We start from the raw sequence: 19,829 nt of genomic DNA, 5'->3' as shown, positions 1-19,829 counted from the left end.
GGAATTCCCAGCACAATCATTGCTGAAACAAAATTCACAAATTAATTTGAAGGGATTAAAACAGAAACAAGATTAGACTAGAGGTTCTAGACTAGATTAGAGGGTCATGTGGAGGCAAATGCTTTGTAGACACTGTGCCTACTATCACCCCTAACAATACATCCCCCTTCATCCATACCTTCCCACTGTAGGCACAGGAAGTGCCTCGTCCCACCTCATTGTCTATGTTCTTCAGCAAACCTTTCTGTGAACTAGTAGTTCCGCAGAAGAGTCATACCAGACTCAAAACATTAACTCTCTCTGTCCACAGATGCTGCCAGAGCGGCTGAGATTCTCCAGGATTCTCGGTGTTTGTTTGTTAGCAATTTGCTTGTACTTCTTCGATTCAGTTCACTTGCTGCTCACAGTTTGGTCTCCTGTACACTGGGAGAGACCAAATGCAGACTAAGTAACTATTTTGTAGAACAGCTCTGCTCAGTCTGCAAACAACCCTCTGACCTGCAATAAACCATACTCGCATTTCTGTCCCAGGCCAACTGCAGGGCTCCAGCGAAAAACAAACCAGGCTGGAGGAACCTCCTGAAGAAGGGTCCTGACCCGAAACGTCAACTCTCCTGCTCCTCTGATGCTGCCTGACCTGCTGTGTTCCTCCAGCTCCATACTGTGTTATCTCTGGAGGAACAGCACTTAGTTTTCCATTTAGGCACTTCACAGCCTTCAGGATTTAACAAAAACAGAAGTTTCTGGAAAAGTTCAGCAGGTCTGGCAGCATCTGTGAAGGAAAAAGCAGAACTGAGGAAGGGTCACCGGACCTGAAACGTTAACTCTGCTTTTTCCTTCACAGATGCTGCCAGACCTGCCGAACTTTTCCAGCAACTTTGTTTTTGTTGCTGATTTACAGCATCCGCAGTTCTTTTGGTTTTTATTCAGGATTTAATATTGAGTTCAACAACTTCAGACAATAAGCTCTGCCCTCTATTTTGATATGCTTTTCCTCCAGTGCCTGTATCTTGTTATCAAGTTTCTGCCTTCAGTCAGAGCTGTCCTTTATTCTGATAGTAACACTTACTCTGGATCTTGTCTCTGAATTCATTACCACTCCCTTTGCCATTTGATCTCCAATGCCTGTGATCTCAAATCTCCCTCACCCTCTAATCTTTCCCTGATCTTTTGTTATGATCTACTTGCTCCTCCCCACTATTCTCAACAGTATCAATCACTTTTCTGCATCTCTTCGATTCTGAAGAGGAGTCAGGCTAGACCTAAAATGTTAACTGTTCCTCTCTCTCCACAAATGCTGCTAGACTCGCTGAATTTCTCCAGCACTTTCTGCTTTTGTTTCAGATTTCCAGCATGCACAGTATTTTGCTTTTGGGTTGTAGTGCCCACATAGACTAAATGGGCTGAATGGCCTGTTTCACTGTTTCATGATGATTGTGTATCAAGCACTGACAGATCTGACTCTATAGCTCCAGTAATCTGCCTGTGTAGGTGTGCGTGTCAGACACTGATAGCAGTGTTGGGCTGAGGAGCCTGTTTTTGTCTTGTGAACTAGGAGGCATAGAGCTGTACAGCATGGAAGTAGACCCTTCAGTCCAACCTGTCCATGCAGACCAGATATCCTAAATTAATCTAGTCCCATTTACCAGCATTTGGCCCATATCCCTCTGGACCCTTCCTATTCATGTACCCATCCAGATGCCTTTTAAATGTTGTAATTGTACCAGCCTCCACCACTTCCTCTGGCAGGTCATTCCATACAAACACCACCCTCTGCGTGAAAAAGTTGCCCCTTAGGTCCCTTTTAAATCTTCCCCTTCTAACCTTAAACCTATGCCCTCTAGTTTTGGACTCCCCTACTCTGGGAAAAGACCTTTTCTATTCACCCTAACCATGCCCCTCATGATTTTATAAACCTCTATAAGCTCACCCCTCAGTCTCCGATGCTCCAGAGAAAATAGCCCTCGTCTATTCAGCCTCTCCCTAAAGCTCAAACCCTCCAACCCTGGCAACATCCTTGTAAATCTTTTCTGAACCCTTTCTAGTTTCACAACATCTTTCCTTTGGCAGGGAAACCAGAAATGAACACAGTATTCCAAAATGGGCCTACCCAATGTCCTGTTACAGCCGCAACATGCCCTCCCAACTCCTGTCCTCAGTGCGCTGACCAATAAAGGCAAGCATTCCAAATGCCTCCTTCACTATCCTGTCAACCTGTGACTCCACTTTCAAGGAACTGCGAACCTGCACTCCAGGGTCCCTTTGATTGGCAAAGGGACCTTACCATTAAGTGTATAAGTCCTGCCCTGATTTGGCATAACAAAATGTAGCATTTCACATTTATGTAGATTTGATTATTGTCTGGTTTCTATTTGAGCTTTATCATCCTATATTGACATGCTCAGTTGATTACAGTAAGTATTTATTCTCTCAGGATTTGTAGGAAACCAGGATAAGGAAAATCATCCTGAAATATTAAGAAGTGTCTTGATTATGGATAGTGTCCAATAGCTTGGCTGGTCCATGCAGTGGATTGAAATGGGCCATGACCATAAAAGTAATCACATTTGGATTTCATTGCTGAGCCTCCTCTCTAAGTAAAACATGACAACCAGTCCCTCTTTATAAATGCTGGTTCACCTATCTCATTTTGGTTGGTGTAAGCATGAGAGTTCAGATAGGAGCGAGTAGTTAGAACATCAGATGGGAGCTCAGCAGGACTGGGAGCCTGCAATAGAGACATGGTAGGCTAAGCGGTCTCAAACATTTTGGGATAACCGGTATTTATGGGATCGATTGGAACAACACTGAAACCCAGAATGCGTATTTCAGAAGTTAATCCATTGACTATGGAGTGCTTTGGGATTGCCTGGGGCTGTGAATGGCACCCTGTAAATACAAACGTAACTCCTTTTTCATCCATGATGTCCAACACAGTAGATTTATTGCTTTCATTTCCCAGCTGAAAATTAGCAAATACATCTTGGCATGACTGGTAAGCAAGATAGTCAAGGAAGGGGAAAGGTGGGGGCAGATCTTCTTGTGAGGCCAGGTGGAATGGTTTCAAAAAGCGTTACTCTCTAATCTACAGAAGACTATACTTGACCTGGGGAATGTTTGAGTGCACTGAATATGAAATGTATCCCTTTCCCCGACCTAATGTTGCTAAATGGTATCGCTTGGCTGCTTTTGCCATAAGAAGGTCCCAGAAGTGGGCAGAATTATTTGCTTCCTCCAACGTCACCTGGATACTTACATATAAATAGTGACTGTGCCTTCGCCCATGAACAAACATTTGAGTCTCTGATTGTTTTGGCCTTCACCATAAAGAATTAAAGGCACCTTCTCTTCCACTGGGGTCACCCCCTTCTAAAATTGTCAACTGGCTCCAGTTGCAAGTTGAAACAGCAACTGGACACAATCTAATTCTTGGCAAAGTTTCTAATGTCATCCAGCAGTTCTCTGCAGTCATCCCAAGCTCAGTTGATTTGTGTTATTAATAACTGTGGCAGCGTCTGTCTGTTTGTGGAAAGATAACTTTGTGGAACTGGCTTGGTGCCATCTCATGACTTTTATCACCGACAAATCTATAACGGCTTCGCTCAAGACTATCTTCCCTATCCTCTGTTTTCCATTGACTGTTTACATTGTAGCCACCACACAGAGCTCTGGGAACTAATGTTGGATTCACCAAAGCGTCATGACAGAAAGAACTTTCATTTTTATAGCATCTTTCATGACCACAGGAACTCTTTACAGCACTTTACGGCAGTGAACTGTAGTTACTCACAGTAATATATGGAATGCAGCAACCAACTTCACACAAAACAAGGTCTCCAAACTATAAATGTAATTGCAATAAAACTGATCCATTTTAGTGGTCAACATTGAACAGGGAAGTCATTGCTGAACAGTGCCATGGGATCTTTTCTCTCCAGAAGAGGCTTTGGTTTAATATCTCATTCATACAGTGACACCTCCAACAGTGCATTATCTCGTACCCTCCCAGCTTTAGTAAGAAGCCTCTGGAGTTGGTCTGGAACACTTGTCATTGGGAAAATGTTTACGTCTATTATAAAGGATGTATAGTGGACTGTTTGGAAATACACAAGACTAATTAGTAAAGTTAGATCACATGGGATTCAGGGTGAGCTTGCTAGTTGGCTTTACAATAGGAGACAGAGTGGTGGTGGTGTGTTGTTTTTCAAACTGGAGGCCTGTGACCAGTGGTGTTCCACAGGGATCGGTGCTGGGTCCACTTTTGTTTGTCATTTATAAATGATTTGGATGGGAACATAGGAGGCATGATTAGTAAGTTTGAGATGACACCAAAATTGGTGTTAAAGTGGACAGTAAAGAAGGTTATTGAAGATTACAAAGAGATCTTGATCAATTGGGTCAATGGGCTGAGGAGTGGCATATGGAGTTTAATTTGGATAAAAGTGAGGTATTGCATTTTGGTAAAACAAACAAGGGCAGGTCTTATACAAATAACTGTAGGGCCCTGGGTAGTGTTTTAGAACAGAGAGACCTAGGGATTCAGGTTCATAATTCTTTAAAGTTTGTGACACATATAGACAGGATGGTTAAAAAGGCATTTGGCATACTTGTTTTCATTGTTGTCCTTTGAGTACAGGAGTTGGGAAGTCACGTTGAGCTTATACAGGACATTGGTGAGGCTTCTTCTGGAGTACTGTGTCCAGTTCTGATCGTGCTGTTACAGGAAGGATATTTTCAACTGGAGAGGGTTCAGAAAAGATTTACTAGGATGCTTTTGGGAATGGAAGGGTTTGAGTTATAAGGAGAGGTTGGATAGGCTGTGACATTTTTCACTGGACCGTAGGAGGTTGAGGGGTGACCTCGTAGAGGTTTATAAAATCATGAGGAGCATGGATAAGGTGAATGGCAGGTGTCTTTTCCTGAGGGTGGGGGAGTTCAAAACTAGGGAGCATATTTTTAAAGTAAGAGGAGAAAGATTTAAAAACGACATGAGGGGCAACTTTTTTACACAGACAGTGGTTAGTGTGTGGAATGAACTGCCAGAGGCAGTGATGGATGCAGGTATAGTTACAATATTTAAAAGACATTTGGATAAGTACATGAATGGGAAAGGTTTGGAGGGATATGGGCCATGAGCAGGCAGGTGGGAGTATTTTAGTTTGGGGACATGGACAGTGTGGACTGGTGGGAAGGGTCTGTTTCCATGCTGTTTTACTCGATGACTTTGTAGTACACTACATTATCAAGTAGAGTCAGAATGGCATCATTAAAGGAAAATGCCTGACAAATTTATTAACTGTTCTTTGAGGAGGTAATGAGCAGGATAGATGAAGGGGAATCAGTAGACGTAATATAGTTGGATTTCCAAAAAGCATTTGATAAAGTACCAAACAAAATGGTACTTAATAAGAGCCCAAGATATTGGTGGCAGTATATTAGCATAGATAGAGGATTGGCTAACAAATAGAACATAGAACATAGAACAGTACAGCACAGTACAGGCCCTTCAGCCCATGATGTTGTACCGAACATTTACCCTAAACCTAAGGTCTATCTAACCTCCACCCCTACCTTATACTATCATCCATATGCCTATCTAATAGCCGCTTAAATGCCCCTAATGAGGCCAACTCCACTACCCTCTCCGGCAATGCATTCCACGCCCCTACCACTCTCTGAGTAAAGAACCTACCTCTGACGTCTCCCCTATATCTACCTCCACTCACTTTAAAACTATGCCCCCTAGTAATAGCTACCTCCACCCTAGGAAAAAGTCTCTGGCTGTCCACTGTATCTATACCTGTGATCATTTTGTACACCTCTATCAAGTCACCTCTCATCCATCGTTGCTGTAAAGAGAAAAGCCCTAGCTCTCTCAACCTTTCCTTGTAAGACCTTCCCTCCATTCCAGGCAACATCCTGGTAAATCTCCTCTGCACCTTTTCCAATGCTTCCACATCTTTCCTGTAATGAGGCGACCAGAACTGGACACAGTACTCCAGATGTGGCTGAACCAGGGTTTTGTATACCTGGAGCATAATTTTACGGCTCTTGAACTCGATCCCTCTATTAATGAAAGTTAACACACCATACGCTTTCTTAACAACTCTATCCACCTGGGCGACTGCTTTCAGGGAACTGTGGACATGAACCCCGAGATCCCTCTGCTCCTCCACACTGCCAAGAATCTTTCCGTTAACCCTGTATTCTTCTTTCAAATTTGTCCTTCCAAAATGAATCACTTCACACTTTTCAGGGTTAAACTCCATTTGCCATTTCTCAGCCCAGCTCTGCATCCTATCAATGTCCCTCTGTAACCTAGAACAGCCCTCCGCACTGTCCACAACTCGACCCACCTTTGTATCATCCGCGAACTTACTAATCCACCCTTCCACTCCTACATCCAAATCATTTACAAAAATCACAAATAGAAGAGGACCCAGAACAGATCCTTGTGGTACACCACTCGTAACTGAGCACCATGTTGAATATTTTCCATCCACTACCACCCTTTGTCTTCTAAAGGTCAGCCAATTCTGAATCCAATCTGCCACATTTCCCCCTATCCCATGCCTCCTTACTTTCTGCATGAGCCTACCATGGGGAACCTTATCAAACACCTTACTTAAATCCATGTATACTACATCCACTGCTCTACCTTCATCCACGTGTCTGGTCACCTCTTCAAAGAATTCAACAAGGTTTGTGAGGCATGATCTATCCCTCACAAATCCATGCTGACTATCACGAATCAAACTGTGCCTTTCCAAGTGATCATAAATCCTATCTCTCAGAGCCCTTTCCAATAACTTGCCCACCACTGATGTAAGACTAACTGGCCTGTAATTTCCAGGGTTATCCCTATTCCCTTTTTTGAACAAGGGAATGACGTTTGCCGCTCTCCAATCTTCCGGCACTATATCTGTGGACAGTGAGGACGAAAAGATCATCGCCAAAGGCCCTGCAATCTCTTCTCTCGCTTCCCTTAGAATCTTTGGATAAATCCCATCAGGCCTGGGGGACTTATCTATCTTCAAGTTCCTCAAAATTCCTAGTACATCTTCCTTACTAACATCGACCTCCTCTAGCCTACCATCCTGTTTCACACTGTCCTCCTCTACCAGTAAGTCTCTCTGAGTTGTGAATACCGAAGTATTCATTAAGGACCTCTCCTATCTCTTTAGGCTCTGTGCACAAATTCCCTTTACAATCCTTGATCGGCCCTACCCTTTCTCTGGTCATTCTCTTATTCCTCACGTATGTGTAAAAAGCCTTGGAGTTATCCTTGATCCTATCTGCCAAGGTTTTCTCATGCCCCCTTATAGCTCTCCTAAGCCCTTTCTTCAGCTCCTTCCTGGCAAACTTGTATCCCTCTAGAGCCTTTTCCGATCCTTGTTTCCTAAACCTAATATAAGCATCCTTTTCCCTCTTAACCAGTCGTTCCACCTCTCTTGAGAACCAAGGATCCCTCATTCGACCGCATCTTGCCTGCCTGCTAGGGACAAACACATCAAGCACACGCAGTATGCATTCCTTAAACAATCTCCACATTTCAATAGTGCTCTTCCCTGACAGCATCTGTTCTCATTTTATGTTACCCAGTTCTTGCCTAACAGAATTGTAATTACCCTTCCCCCAATTATAAACCTTACCCTGCTGTATGTACCTATCCTATTCGATGACTATTGGAAAAGTAACAGAGTTATGATCGCTATCGCCAAAATGCTCTCCTACCAACAGGTCTAACACTTGGCCCGGTTCATTGCCAAGCAGCAAATCCAAAATGGCCTCTCCTCGTGTTGGTCTATCTACATACTGTGTCAGGAATCCTTCCTGAATGCACTGGACAAAATCCACTCCATCTAAACTATTACAACTAAAAAGTTTCCAATCAATATTTGGAAAGTTGAAGACACCCATGACTACAACCCTGTGAATTCTGCACGTTTCCAGTATCTGCCTCCCAATCCGCTCCTCCACTTCTCTGCAAATATTAGGGGGTCTGTAAAAAACCCCCAACAAAGTGACTGCTCCTTTATTGTTCCTGACCTCTGTTACTTTTACAATAGTCATGGAATAGGATAGGTACATACAGCGGGTTAGGTTTATAATTGGGGGAAGGGTAATTACAATTCTGTTAGGCAAGAACTGGGTAACATAAAATGAGAACAGATGCTGTCAGGGAAGAGCGCTATTGAAATGTGGAGATTGTTTAAGGAATGCATACTGATCTCAACCCAAACTGACTCTGTAGACATATCATTCTCGAACTGCCTTTCAGTAGCTGCTATACTAGCCCTGACTAGCAATGCCACGCCCCCGCCTCTTTTACCACCCTCCCTATTTCTTTTAAAGCATCTAAATCCCGGAACTTCCAACAACCATTCCTGTCCCTGAGTTACCCAAGTTTCTGTAATGGCCACAACATCGTAGTTCCAAGTACTGACCCATGCTCTAAGTTCATCTGCCTTATTTCTGATACTTCTGGCATTGAAGTATACACACCTCAAACCATCTCTGTGTCCACAATTACGCTCCATCGACCACATTTCTTTATTAATAACCTCACTCCCTGTTGTGTCTGTTGGAAGGCTGAATACCTCATCCTCTGAATTAAAAATATGGTTCCCCACCCCCTGCCAATCTAGTTTAAACCATCCCGTATAGCTCGAGCAAACCTCCCTCCCAGGATATTGATAGAAGACAGAGAGTTGGAACATAGTAGATATTTTCAGTATGGCAACCTGTAACTAGTGGAGTGCCATTAGGACTCAAAATACTATTGCAAAGTATGCTACTAACACAAGATTAGGTGAGAAAGCAAGTGGGGAGAGTGACACAAAACGTCTGCAGAGGGATGTGAACAGGATAACTAAATGGGCAAAAATTTGGCAGATGGAATATTACGTGGGGAAACGTGAGTTTATGCATTTTGGTAGGAAGTATAGAGGGGCTGAATATTATTTAAATTGAAAACGACTGCAGAAAACTGCAGCACAGAGACATTTTCATAGAATCATAGAATCCCTACAATGTTGAAACAGGCCCTTCGGCCCAATAAGAAGGGTCTAGACCCAAAACGTCAGCTTTCCTGCTCCTCTGATGCTGCTTGGCCTGCTGTGTTCATCCAGCTCTACACTTTGTTATCTCAGATTCTCCAACATCGGCAGTTCCTACTATCTCTCTTCAACACTATGGGCAATTTTCCATGGCCAATCCACCTGGCCTGCACATTTTCGGACTGTGGAGGAAATTGGAGCACCTGGAGGAAACCCACGCTGACACGGGGAGAATGTGCAAACTCCAAAAAGACAGTTGCCTGAGGGTGGAATTGAACCCAGGTCCCTGGCACTGTGAGGAACTAGTGCTAACCACTGAGCCACTGTACCGCGTCCCCCCCAACCTTTTGGGGAAGATTTTGGATCTTCATGTATGACCCATTAAAAACATTCACGTTCTACATGTAATTTTAATAAACTTGCCCAAAATAGGGAATGTAAAATGAAAGGTGGACTTTATTTCAAGGGCATAGAGTGTACAAGTCTTGCTAAAACTAGACAAAGCACAATCAGACCACAACTAGAATACTATGAGCAGTCTGTGATCTAGGGAAAGATGTACAATTGGTTCTGATATAATGCGTGTTTTTTCAACGTGAATTGGTTTTAACACAATTGAAAAATTCTAGAACGCTATTTGTAGAGCACCAATGTTTCCCACCTGTATTGGCTATATTGCAATTCCATCCCCATCACTTTAAATATCATGGTTTTTGTGCGATTTTCTTATAACGCGAGATCACACTAGAAAGGAACAATTGTGTTATATCAGAACTGACTGGCATTGGATACAGTCCAGAGAAGGTTTCCCAGGTTCACCTGGGGTCCAGAGGGATTTCTTATGAGGGGAGGTTGAGCGGAGGTAGAATCTGCACTCACTGGTGTTTAGAAAATTGAAAGGCCACCTTATTGAAATGTATAAGTTACTGAAGGGGCTTGACAGGGTAGATCCATTAAGGTTGTTTCACCTTGTGGGATAGTCCAAGGCCAGAATTAAGACAGAGATGAGGAGGAATTTCCTCTCTTAGAGGGCAGTGAACTTCCAGAATTCTTTATCTGAGAGAAATGTTGAGGCTAGGTCATGAAGATGGGATTTTATGATAATTGTTTCATAGTCACACTATTAGACTTGCTTTTAATTTCAGATTTTATTCAGTCAAATTTCACCATCTGTCATGCTGGGATTTGAACCCATTTCTCTTTAGTATTAGCCTGATTTACTCATCTAATGAAATTACCCTAAACTACCATCTCCCTGGAATCAATATTCTCTCCTATTATGCTGCAGTATGGTGATATTCCTCAACATGAGTACGCTTAGACCACTGACAAGAGTGACCTGCTGTGGCATTAGGTCCAAAAGATATGTAAAGAAAGATCCCAGACTTGTAACCTCCACTGCTCCCTTTCTTTTGTACAGTGTTCTGCCACATCTCCTGCTAATGCTTGTAGCCAGAAGAAACCATTTGGCAGCCCCTGCTAGCACGTTCTCACCACACCAGCTTGGTTCAATGTCATGAAGTTATTCTGTGGCAGCATTTCTGGCTGGAGACTGGTCCTCCTGTAGAGGGCTGCACTCCTCCTTGTAGACAGAGCCTTAAAGGGGATGAGAGTGGAAATGGAGTGTAATTTTAAAGGGTCAAGGAAATAGAGTAAAAGAACAGAATTAGACTCAGTTTGATATTAAAGGTTATGGGCAATGAGCAAATGATTGGGGCATAGGCTTGATAGAGAAAGGCCTCTTAAAGGGATTGTATTCTAGTTGTGGAATAGTGTCTAAAAATGCTTATGAGATGTATTAAGGACCCATTGCCTTGCACTACACCTGTGACACAGGCTGTTCAATGGCCACACCACCCTCACTCACCCATCAGCTATCAGGACTCATTGATCATTATTTGAGGCTAGGGACTCCTTTCATCAGTTTAATAATGGCCAGGAAGAACCTGCCGCAAACCTTCCGGTGCGCGTGTTCAAGCTTCTGTATCTTCTGTCTGATGGAAGAGGTTGTAGGAGAGCATTACCGGGAGAGGTCTTTGATGATGTTGGCAGTCTTTCCGTGACAATGAGAGGTGTAAATGTAGTCTGTGGAAGGAAGGTCTGGGCTGTGCACACAAGTCGGTATTAGACACTGAGTGATGCCATGATATGCCCAGTCTGCATGCTTTCCTGCACACGTGCCCTCTCTAATGCCCTCCCAAGAAATGAGCTGGATGTACTGGAATCAGCCGGAAATGAATTGGCCATCATTTACTGCACCTCCTGTAGCACTGACGCCAGCAACACTACCGAGCCTCATTTTCTGACCCATCTACTTCCCTCCCATAAACGTGGGCTTTCTGCTTTCTTATTGAATAGCTCATAAAGAAAAGACCACCATCCAAATGACACCTGTCTGACCCAGACTATCACCTTGAGTTTTCATATTGATTCTAAGACTGTGCTTTGTTGGGCAGGGAGCAGGGTTGGGAGGGGGGCGGGGGTCAAAGTCCTAATGACAGGAAAGTTTTTTTTTAAAAATCAATGATGCAGCTAATGAGGACACAATGAGCAGCTCTTCAGATTGCTGCAAGGTGTACTCAGATATTACAGTACTTGCACTAACAAGGAATTGCAGCAAACCCAAATCCATCAAATCAAAATCACTGCTGTGATGGCGACACACTTTCCAATTGCAGTCACAGTGCTATGTGCACAGTTCTGACATCTATAGGTCAAGAAGGATGTAGAGAGACATTGGGGAAGGTGAAAAAAAGGATTGACGAGCATGATACCTGAACTAAGAAGATCTCACTGTCAGGTGAATCTGAATAGAATGGGCTTCTTTAGAAAAGAAACATCTGATCGAGTATATTACAAATTATATTAAATTATATAAATTATATTGAAATTGTAAAAAGTGGCGATAGGGTAGACACGAGAAGGTATTTCCAATTTTAAGTGCCCATAAGCATGAGTCACCAGTAAACTGATTAAGAAATTGAGGATCATTGAGGGGTATCTCATAGAAACCTGTAATATTCTAAAAGGCAGTGTAAATGCAGGAACACGGTTTGCATAGATCTGGGAATCCAGAACTAGGGAGCGATGTTAATGTGGACCATAGGGAATAGGGGAGGTGAATACATGCAGTGAGTTTACGCAAAAGTTGTTATGAAGTTTACTTGGGAGAACGGAATTTAAGAGTTTGTTGATAGGATGAGATGAGGTTAGGTTGGAAGAGGCTTTTATAGAATTGAAACAGTATAGTGACCTTTCAGGTCAAACGACGTGACCTTGTGCTCTGGATTCCATTTAATAGAATGCGACACAGGAGAAAAACACCCCAGATGCTGGAAGCCTGAAATAAAAATTAACAATTATGATAAAAACTCAGGCAGTCCAGCAGCATCTGCGGAGACTAAAATTGAGTTAGTGTTTCAGGAGAGGTGGCAGGAATGGGATGCAATGTCATCCTACCTGATTGCCAGAGCAGGAAGTGATAAAACTGATCTCGTCCTCTGAGGACGGGTGTTCTAGCTATGGACAGAGTGCACCAATGGTTTACCAGACTGATGCCTGGCTTGGCAAGGCTGACACATGAAGAGAGACTGGATTGATTTGGACTTAGTTCACGAGAGTTCAGAAGAATGAGGGGTATCTCATAGAAAGCCATTAAATTCTAACAGGACTAGAAGTATAAATGCAAGAACAATGTTTCCAATGATCTGGGAGTCCAGAACTAGGGCTCATAACCTAAGGATACTGGATAGGTCATTTATGACTAAGATGAGGAGAAATTTATTCACCCAGAGAGTGGTGATCCTGTGGAATTCTCTGCTAAAACATTGAATGTTTTCAAGAAGGAGTTCAGGATAGTTCTTTGGAGTTAAAGGGATCGAAGGATATGGGAAGAGAGCAGAAACAGTTGGATGATCAGCCATGATTGCATTGAGGCTCAAAGGGCTGAATGGCCTCCTCCTGTTCCTACTTTCTATGTTCCTATGATATCCTCCCAGACAGTGTCCCAGACACAATATTATACAACACAGCTTTACCTTGATAACCCACTTCAGGAAGTTTACCTGTCTGCAGTGTTACACAATCTGTTGAATTTTGTTTAATTCATTCACGGGATGGACAGGCCAGCATTTATTGCCCATCCCTAATTGCCCAGAGGGCAGTTAAGAGTCAACCACATTGATGTGGGTCTGGGGTCACATGTAGGCCAAACCAGGTCAGGATGGCAGTTTCCTTCCCTAAAGGACATTAATGAACCAGAACAGTGAATGCCTTGGTTTTGTTTTCAATATTCGAAAAATACTTATTAACTGAAAAACTCAATTCCCATTCTTGTCAATACATTTTCCCCGTTTCGATCACACATCCTTTCTTCACGCTGTCTCTCCTACAAAATAGCCACACAACTCAAATCAATTGGCCAAGCCAGGGGAAATTGTTTTCTTTTTAATCCATCGCCCTTTGATGTATAGCAAAGAATCTTGAGAACAACTTAAAAAACAATCCCGCACATTGAAACTCCTACACGGATCAAATCATATTCGGCAAGCAGCGGAAATTGTTTGAATAATTCTTTTCATTTCCCTTTTGATGTATAGCGGAGTCTTGAGAACGACTTTTAAACATTGGCTTGAGATCAAAGATCTGCACCAAATGCCTCAGAACAAATGATCTTGTTCTGGTTTTTAGCTACTTTACGAAAGAAAAAAACAGTCCCTTAGGTTTCGATTATTGTCTGGATATTCTGCATCGTTGAGCTCCAGCTATGAACCCTCCCTTCTGGAATTCTCCTCATACCAAACAAGCTATGTTAGAGTTTCTCCAAGGTCACATCAGTTGTAAGGTGCCACCTGACCTTTAGCTGTAGTTTACTTGTGTTTCTTTCAGCCACAGGGAAATGTTGAGAAAATGACAAATTCAGTTTTGTTGTTTATCTCTATACATTAATATTTCATAAATGTTCCATTCTTTTCCCCTTACGTTTCAATGTTTGATTCTCTGACACAGCTATCGTGCGAAAGGTACTCGAGAAAGGGCAAACTTCCATTGACTCTGTGCCTTATCATGCCACATTATCTCAAAGAACTTCAGATCCAATGAAATACCTTTGAAGTACAATCACCTGCATGGCCAAGCGTGTCAGCTATTTGTGCACAGCAAGATCCCAATAGAGCATTGGGCGCCATGACCAGGAGGGGAGAGATGGTGGAACGGGTCAGCATTGTTACCTGAGGGAGGAAATAATGGTCAAGGGAACTTCCTGTTTTTCTTCCCTGAGCACAACACAATCTTTTACATTCACTGAGCGAGAGGACAGACCCACAAACATATGAATTAAGTAAAGAAGCAGGCCCCTTGAGCCTGCTGTGTAATTCAATAAGATCACAAATCACATGACACCAGGTTAGAGCCCAACAGGTGTATTTGCAAACACAACCGTTCAGAGTCTTACTCCTTCTTCAGGTATTAGTCTGACCTTGTCCATCCCAGTCCAACACCGGCATCTTCACATCATCAATAAGATCACGGCTGAGCTGATTACTTCACATTCACACCAACACCCCCCAATAACCTTTCACTCACTTTCTTATCAAGAATCTACCCACCTCTGACAAAAAAAAATTCAAGACCCCTGCTTCACCTGCCTTCTGAGGAAGAGAGTCCCAAAGACTTGTGAGAAAAAATGTCCACCTTCTTCCAGTCTTAAATGGTTGACCCTTTATCTTAAGCAGTGATCCCTAGTCCTGGATTCTCCCTCAAAACTTGCACCCTGTGAAGATCCCTCAGGATCTACACGTTTCAGTCATCACATCTTACTTATCTCTGCTCCAGTAGATACAAGTCTTGCCTGTCCAACCTTTCCTCATCAGACAACCTGCACATTCCAGGTATGAGTCCAGCAAATCTTCCCTAAACAGTTTCAAATGTATTTACATCCTCCCTCAAATACCATGACCAGGACTGTGCACAGTACTCCAGATGTGGTCTCACCAATGCCCTGTGCATAATCTCCCTAATTTTTTAAACAGAAATTGCTGGCATGTCTGGAGAAAAAAGCAGAGTTAATGCTTCAGGTCAGGTGACTCTTCTTCAGAATCCCCTAATTTTGTCTCCAATTCTTCTTGCCATAAACTAAAACATTCTATTAACCTTCGGAATTTGCTGTAGCTACATACTAGTCTTCTGCAATTTATGCAGTGGGACACTCAGATCCGTCTGTATTTCAGAGCTCTCACTTTTTAAACAATATGCCTTTTTATTCCTCCTGACAAAATAGGGCAATTTCACATTTTCTTCATTATTCATTTACAAAGAACAAAGAACAATACAGCACAGGAACAGGCCCGTCGGCCCTCCAAGCCTGTGCCCTTCCATACTAAAACTGTCTTCACTTATAGTATCCATATCCCTCTATTCCCTTCCTATTCATGTATTCGTCCAGGTGCTTCGTGAACGCTGCTACTGTGTCTGCTTCCAGCACTTTCTCTGGCAGCGTGCTCCAGCACTCACCACCCTTTGTGTGAAAAGCTTACCTTGCACATCCCTTTTAAACTTCCCTCCTCACACTTTGAAACTGTGTCCTCTAGTAATTTAACCCCTCTACCCTGGGAAAAGACCTCATACTTTCCACTCTATCCATGCCATTCACAATCTCTTAAACTTCCATCAGGTCGCCCTTCAACCTTCTGGGTTCCAGTGAAAACAAACCCATTCTATCCAACCTTTCTCCATTGCTAAAATCCCCCATACCAGGCAACATCCTGGTAAACTTTTTCTGTACCCTCTCCAAAGCATCCACATCCTTCTGGCAGTGTGGTGACCAAAACTGTATGTAATATTCCAAGTGTGGCCTAACTAAAGTTTTATAAAGCTGCAGCATAACTGGTCTATCCTTATACTCAATGCCCCTTCCAATGAAGGCAAGCATGCCGTGGGCTGTTTTACTACCTATCTAGCTGCGCTGCCACCTTCAGTGATCTGTGGACCCGTACACCCAGATCCCTCAGTATATCAATACTCCGAAGTGTTCTGCCATTCACTGTGCAATTTTCTACTTATGCTAGACCTTTCAAAATGCATCATATTTTCTAGATCTTACCCACTCCCTTATTCTATCTGTATTTTTTGTAGCTCCATTGTGTCCTCTTTTCAACTTAATTTTCTACCTACCTTTGTATCAGCAGCAAATTTAGCTCCTCCTTTCATCCAAGTTAATTGTATGAATTGCAAAAAGTTGAGACCCAGCACTGATCCCTATGTTACACTGCTCATTAAGATCTTGTCAACCAGAAAAACCAACTCTCTGTCTCCCATTAGCCAGCCAATCTCCTATCCATGCCAATCTGTTACCCCTTGTATCATGAGACTTTATTTTATACAATAACTTTATCAAAGGCCTTCTGGAAATCTGAGCTAAGTACAGTACATCCACAGGTCCCCCTTTATCCATGTCACATGTTACTTCCTTGAAGAGGTCCAATGAATGGGTTGAACATGATTTCATATTGACAAAGCCATGTTGACTCTGCCTAATTACCAAGAACTTATATAAGTGCCTTGCCATAATATTTTTACTAATAGTGTCTAACATCTTTCCTATGACAGATTTTAAGTTAACAGACCCGTAGTTTCTCACTTTCTGTCTCCCTTTTTGCTATTTTTTCTGATCTCACGGAACCATCCCGGATCTAGGGATCTTTGGAAAACCCACTAACTACCTTACTAGCCATTTCTTTGGATGAAGTCCAGTAGGACCTGAGAAATAAGAAATGCAGAATTTAAAAAATTTCCTGAAACTGTTAATTAACTGTCTATGCAATTGGTTAAAATCATTAAGGTTGAGAGGCAGGATTTGAATTAATATGCAAACCCCTGAGGTTTTCAACCCATCACATTATCCACTTGGTCATGCCACAGGCTCAGAAAGTTTCAGGACTCACTTTCAGTCTTGATCTTAAGAGGCAGTACCTCTGACAGTGTAGCACTGTCCCAATCCTGTACTGAAGCTTCACTCTTAACGTTTATACTTCGAGTCCCGGAATGGGGCTTGAACCCATAAAGATTTGACTTGACATCTAAGACTTCCATTCCTGCATCTGTTGTCCTTTTATACCCAGATCACATTTACCCCATTTCAGCACTTGCTCTGTGGCTCATTGGACATAAAGTGCTCAGAATGGAATGATACACAAATTAGGAGATTAGGCTCCAAATCCTCTCCTCAGTCTTGTGCTGGTTCTGATGTCTGGGCCTGACCACTGATAGGGACATTTCAAATGACCTCAGTATTGCCTGGTTAGGGAGGAGGAAACCAGCCAATCCTCCTATGCTGATCACTGAACTGCGAGGTGTGTAATTTTCACTATGGACGTAAATGGAGCATTGGCAATTGTAGATCATCAATCCAGTACACAATTTGTTTGGGTTCATTTTCCACTGACGTCATCAGTAAGGAATAGATATGTGGCTGATCTACAGCTAGCAACTCGTAGCCTGCAGACATATTGAAAGTCTGTGTGTCTGTATCTGTGTATGTGTGTCTGTGTGTGTGTCTGTGTGTGTGTGTGTGTGTATCTGTATAGGCATGTGTGAGTCAGTGAATGAGTGTGTGTGTGTGTGAGTGAGAGTATGTATTTATGCGAGTGACTCAAGAGTGTATGTCTGTGTGTGTATGAGTGAATGTTGTGTAAGTGTTAACACAGAGTGAAGCTGGATGAACACAGCAGGCCAGGCAGCATCAGAGGAGCAGGAAAGCTGATGTTTCGGGTCGGGACCCTTCTTCAGCTGCCTGGCCTGCTGTGCTCCTCCAGCTCCACACTGTGTTATCACTGACTCCAGCATCGGCAGTTCTTACTATCGCTGGTTGTGTAAGTATGTGTGTATGAGTGTGTATGTTTGTGTGTGAATGTGAGTGAGTGAATGAGTGTCTCTACGTGAGTGTGTATGTGTGTGTGTGTCAGTGTGTGTGTGTGCGTGTGTGTCTATGTGTGTGTGTGTGAGTGCATGTGTGTGTGTCCATGTGTGAGTGTGTGTCTGTGTGTGTGCGTGAGTGTGTGTTTGTGTGTCTATGTGTGCGTGTGTTAGTGTGTGTGTGTCTATGTGTGAGTGTGTGTGTGTGTGCGTGTGAGTGTGTGTGTGTGTCTCTGTGTGAACAAATTCTTCCGTGTATGAGCATGCCTGTGTGTGTGAGTGAGTATGTGTGTCTGCGTGTGTGAGAGCGAGTGAGTGAATGTGTGTGTGTGTCTGTCTGTCTGTCTGTGCCTGTGTGTGTATGAGTGAGTGTATGTCTATGTGTGTCTGCCTATATGTGTGAACTTACAACTTCATAAGTTGACCTTACCTTCAGGGGGGAGGGTCATCTAGGATCACTGACATTTCAATGTATGTAATTTGGAGACAGATGTATCCATTGAGTGATGGAGTCATAGAGTTGTACAGCACGGAAAAAGACACTTTCGTCCAACTCATCCATGCTGACCAGATATCCTAAATTAATCATTTGCCTGCATTGGGCCATATCCCTCTAAACCCTTCCTATTCATGTACCCATCCAGACACCTTTTAAATGTTGTAACTGTACCAGCCTCCAACACTGCATCTGACAGCTCACTCCATACACACAGCACCCTCTGCGTGAAAAAGTTGCCCTGTAGTCTTTTTTGTACCTTCCCCTCTCACCTTAAACTTATGCCCTCTAGTTTTGAACTCCCTTACCCTGGGGAAAATGTCCTCGGCTACTCACCCTATCCATCGTCCTCCTGACTCTATCAACCTCTATAAGCTCACCTTCAGCCTCTGACAGTCCAGGGAAAATAGCTCCAGCTATCCAACCTCCTATAACACAGGTTGAGACATACAAGATTCTCAGAGTACTTGACAGGGTCGAAGCTGAGAGATTGTTTCTCCTTGTTGGAAAGTTTAACGCCAAAGGGCATATACTCAGAGTCACCCTTTAAGACAGAGATGAGGAGGAATTTCTTCTCCCAGAGGATGGTGAATCTGTGGAATACTTTACAGCAGAGGGCTGTAGAAGCTGGATTGTTAAGTATGTTCAAGACTATAATAGGCAGATTTTTAACCAGTAAGGGAATAAGGGGTTCTGGCGAGACTTAATGCAAGCTGAAGGAACTACACGTCAGCTTTCACCATGGTACCTTACAGCCCTCAGGACTCAATGCTGAGTTAAACAATTTCAGAATGTGAACACCCTTTTTCTTGTTCATTACCTTCCCCCAAACCCCTAGGTCTTGTCCAGCCGACCCATTTTCAACCACTTATACTTCTTGTTCCTCACAATGATCTGTCTCTCTCTCTCGTATTATCATCTGCAATCTCATTGTTTGCTTATCCCTTTTCTCGTGCTCTCTTTGGGCACAGTCTCCATGCTCTCAATTCTAACCTTCCCCAGCCCCACCTTCGCCATCAACATAAATGTGAGGTGCTGCATTTTGGAAAGGCAAATCAGGGCAGAACTTATACACTTAATGGTAAGGCTCTGAGGAGTGTTGTCGAGCAAAGAGACCTTAGAGTATAGGCTCATAGTTCCTTGAAAGTGGAGTCGCAGGTAGACAGGATAGTGAAGAAGGCATTTGGTATGCTTGCCTTTATTGGTCAGTGCACTGAGTATAGGAGTTGGGAGGTCATGTTGTGGTTGTACAAGACATTGGTTAGGCCACTTTTGGAATACTGCATTCAATTCCGGTCTCCTTGCTATAGGAAGGAGCTTATTAAACTTGAAAGGATGCAGAAAAGATTTACAAGGTAGTTGCC

General features: G+C 43.0%; 1 protein-coding gene across 2 annotated transcripts in view; it reads left to right on the top strand.

Moving 5' to 3' along the window:
* esr1 (estrogen receptor 1) overlaps positions 1-19,829 on the top strand; it is a 252,890-nt gene that overhangs the window by 166,798 nt on the left and 66,263 nt on the right. The gene's annotated exons all lie outside the window — the stretch shown is intronic.

This window comes from Rhincodon typus, chromosome 9 (assembly GCF_021869965.1).
Source record: "Rhincodon typus isolate 14 chromosome 9, sRhiTyp1.1, whole genome shotgun sequence".
In the NCBI taxonomy this organism is placed as follows: domain Eukaryota; kingdom Metazoa; phylum Chordata; class Chondrichthyes; order Orectolobiformes; family Rhincodontidae; genus Rhincodon; species Rhincodon typus.
This window is presented reverse-complemented; position numbering and strand designations above follow the sequence as displayed.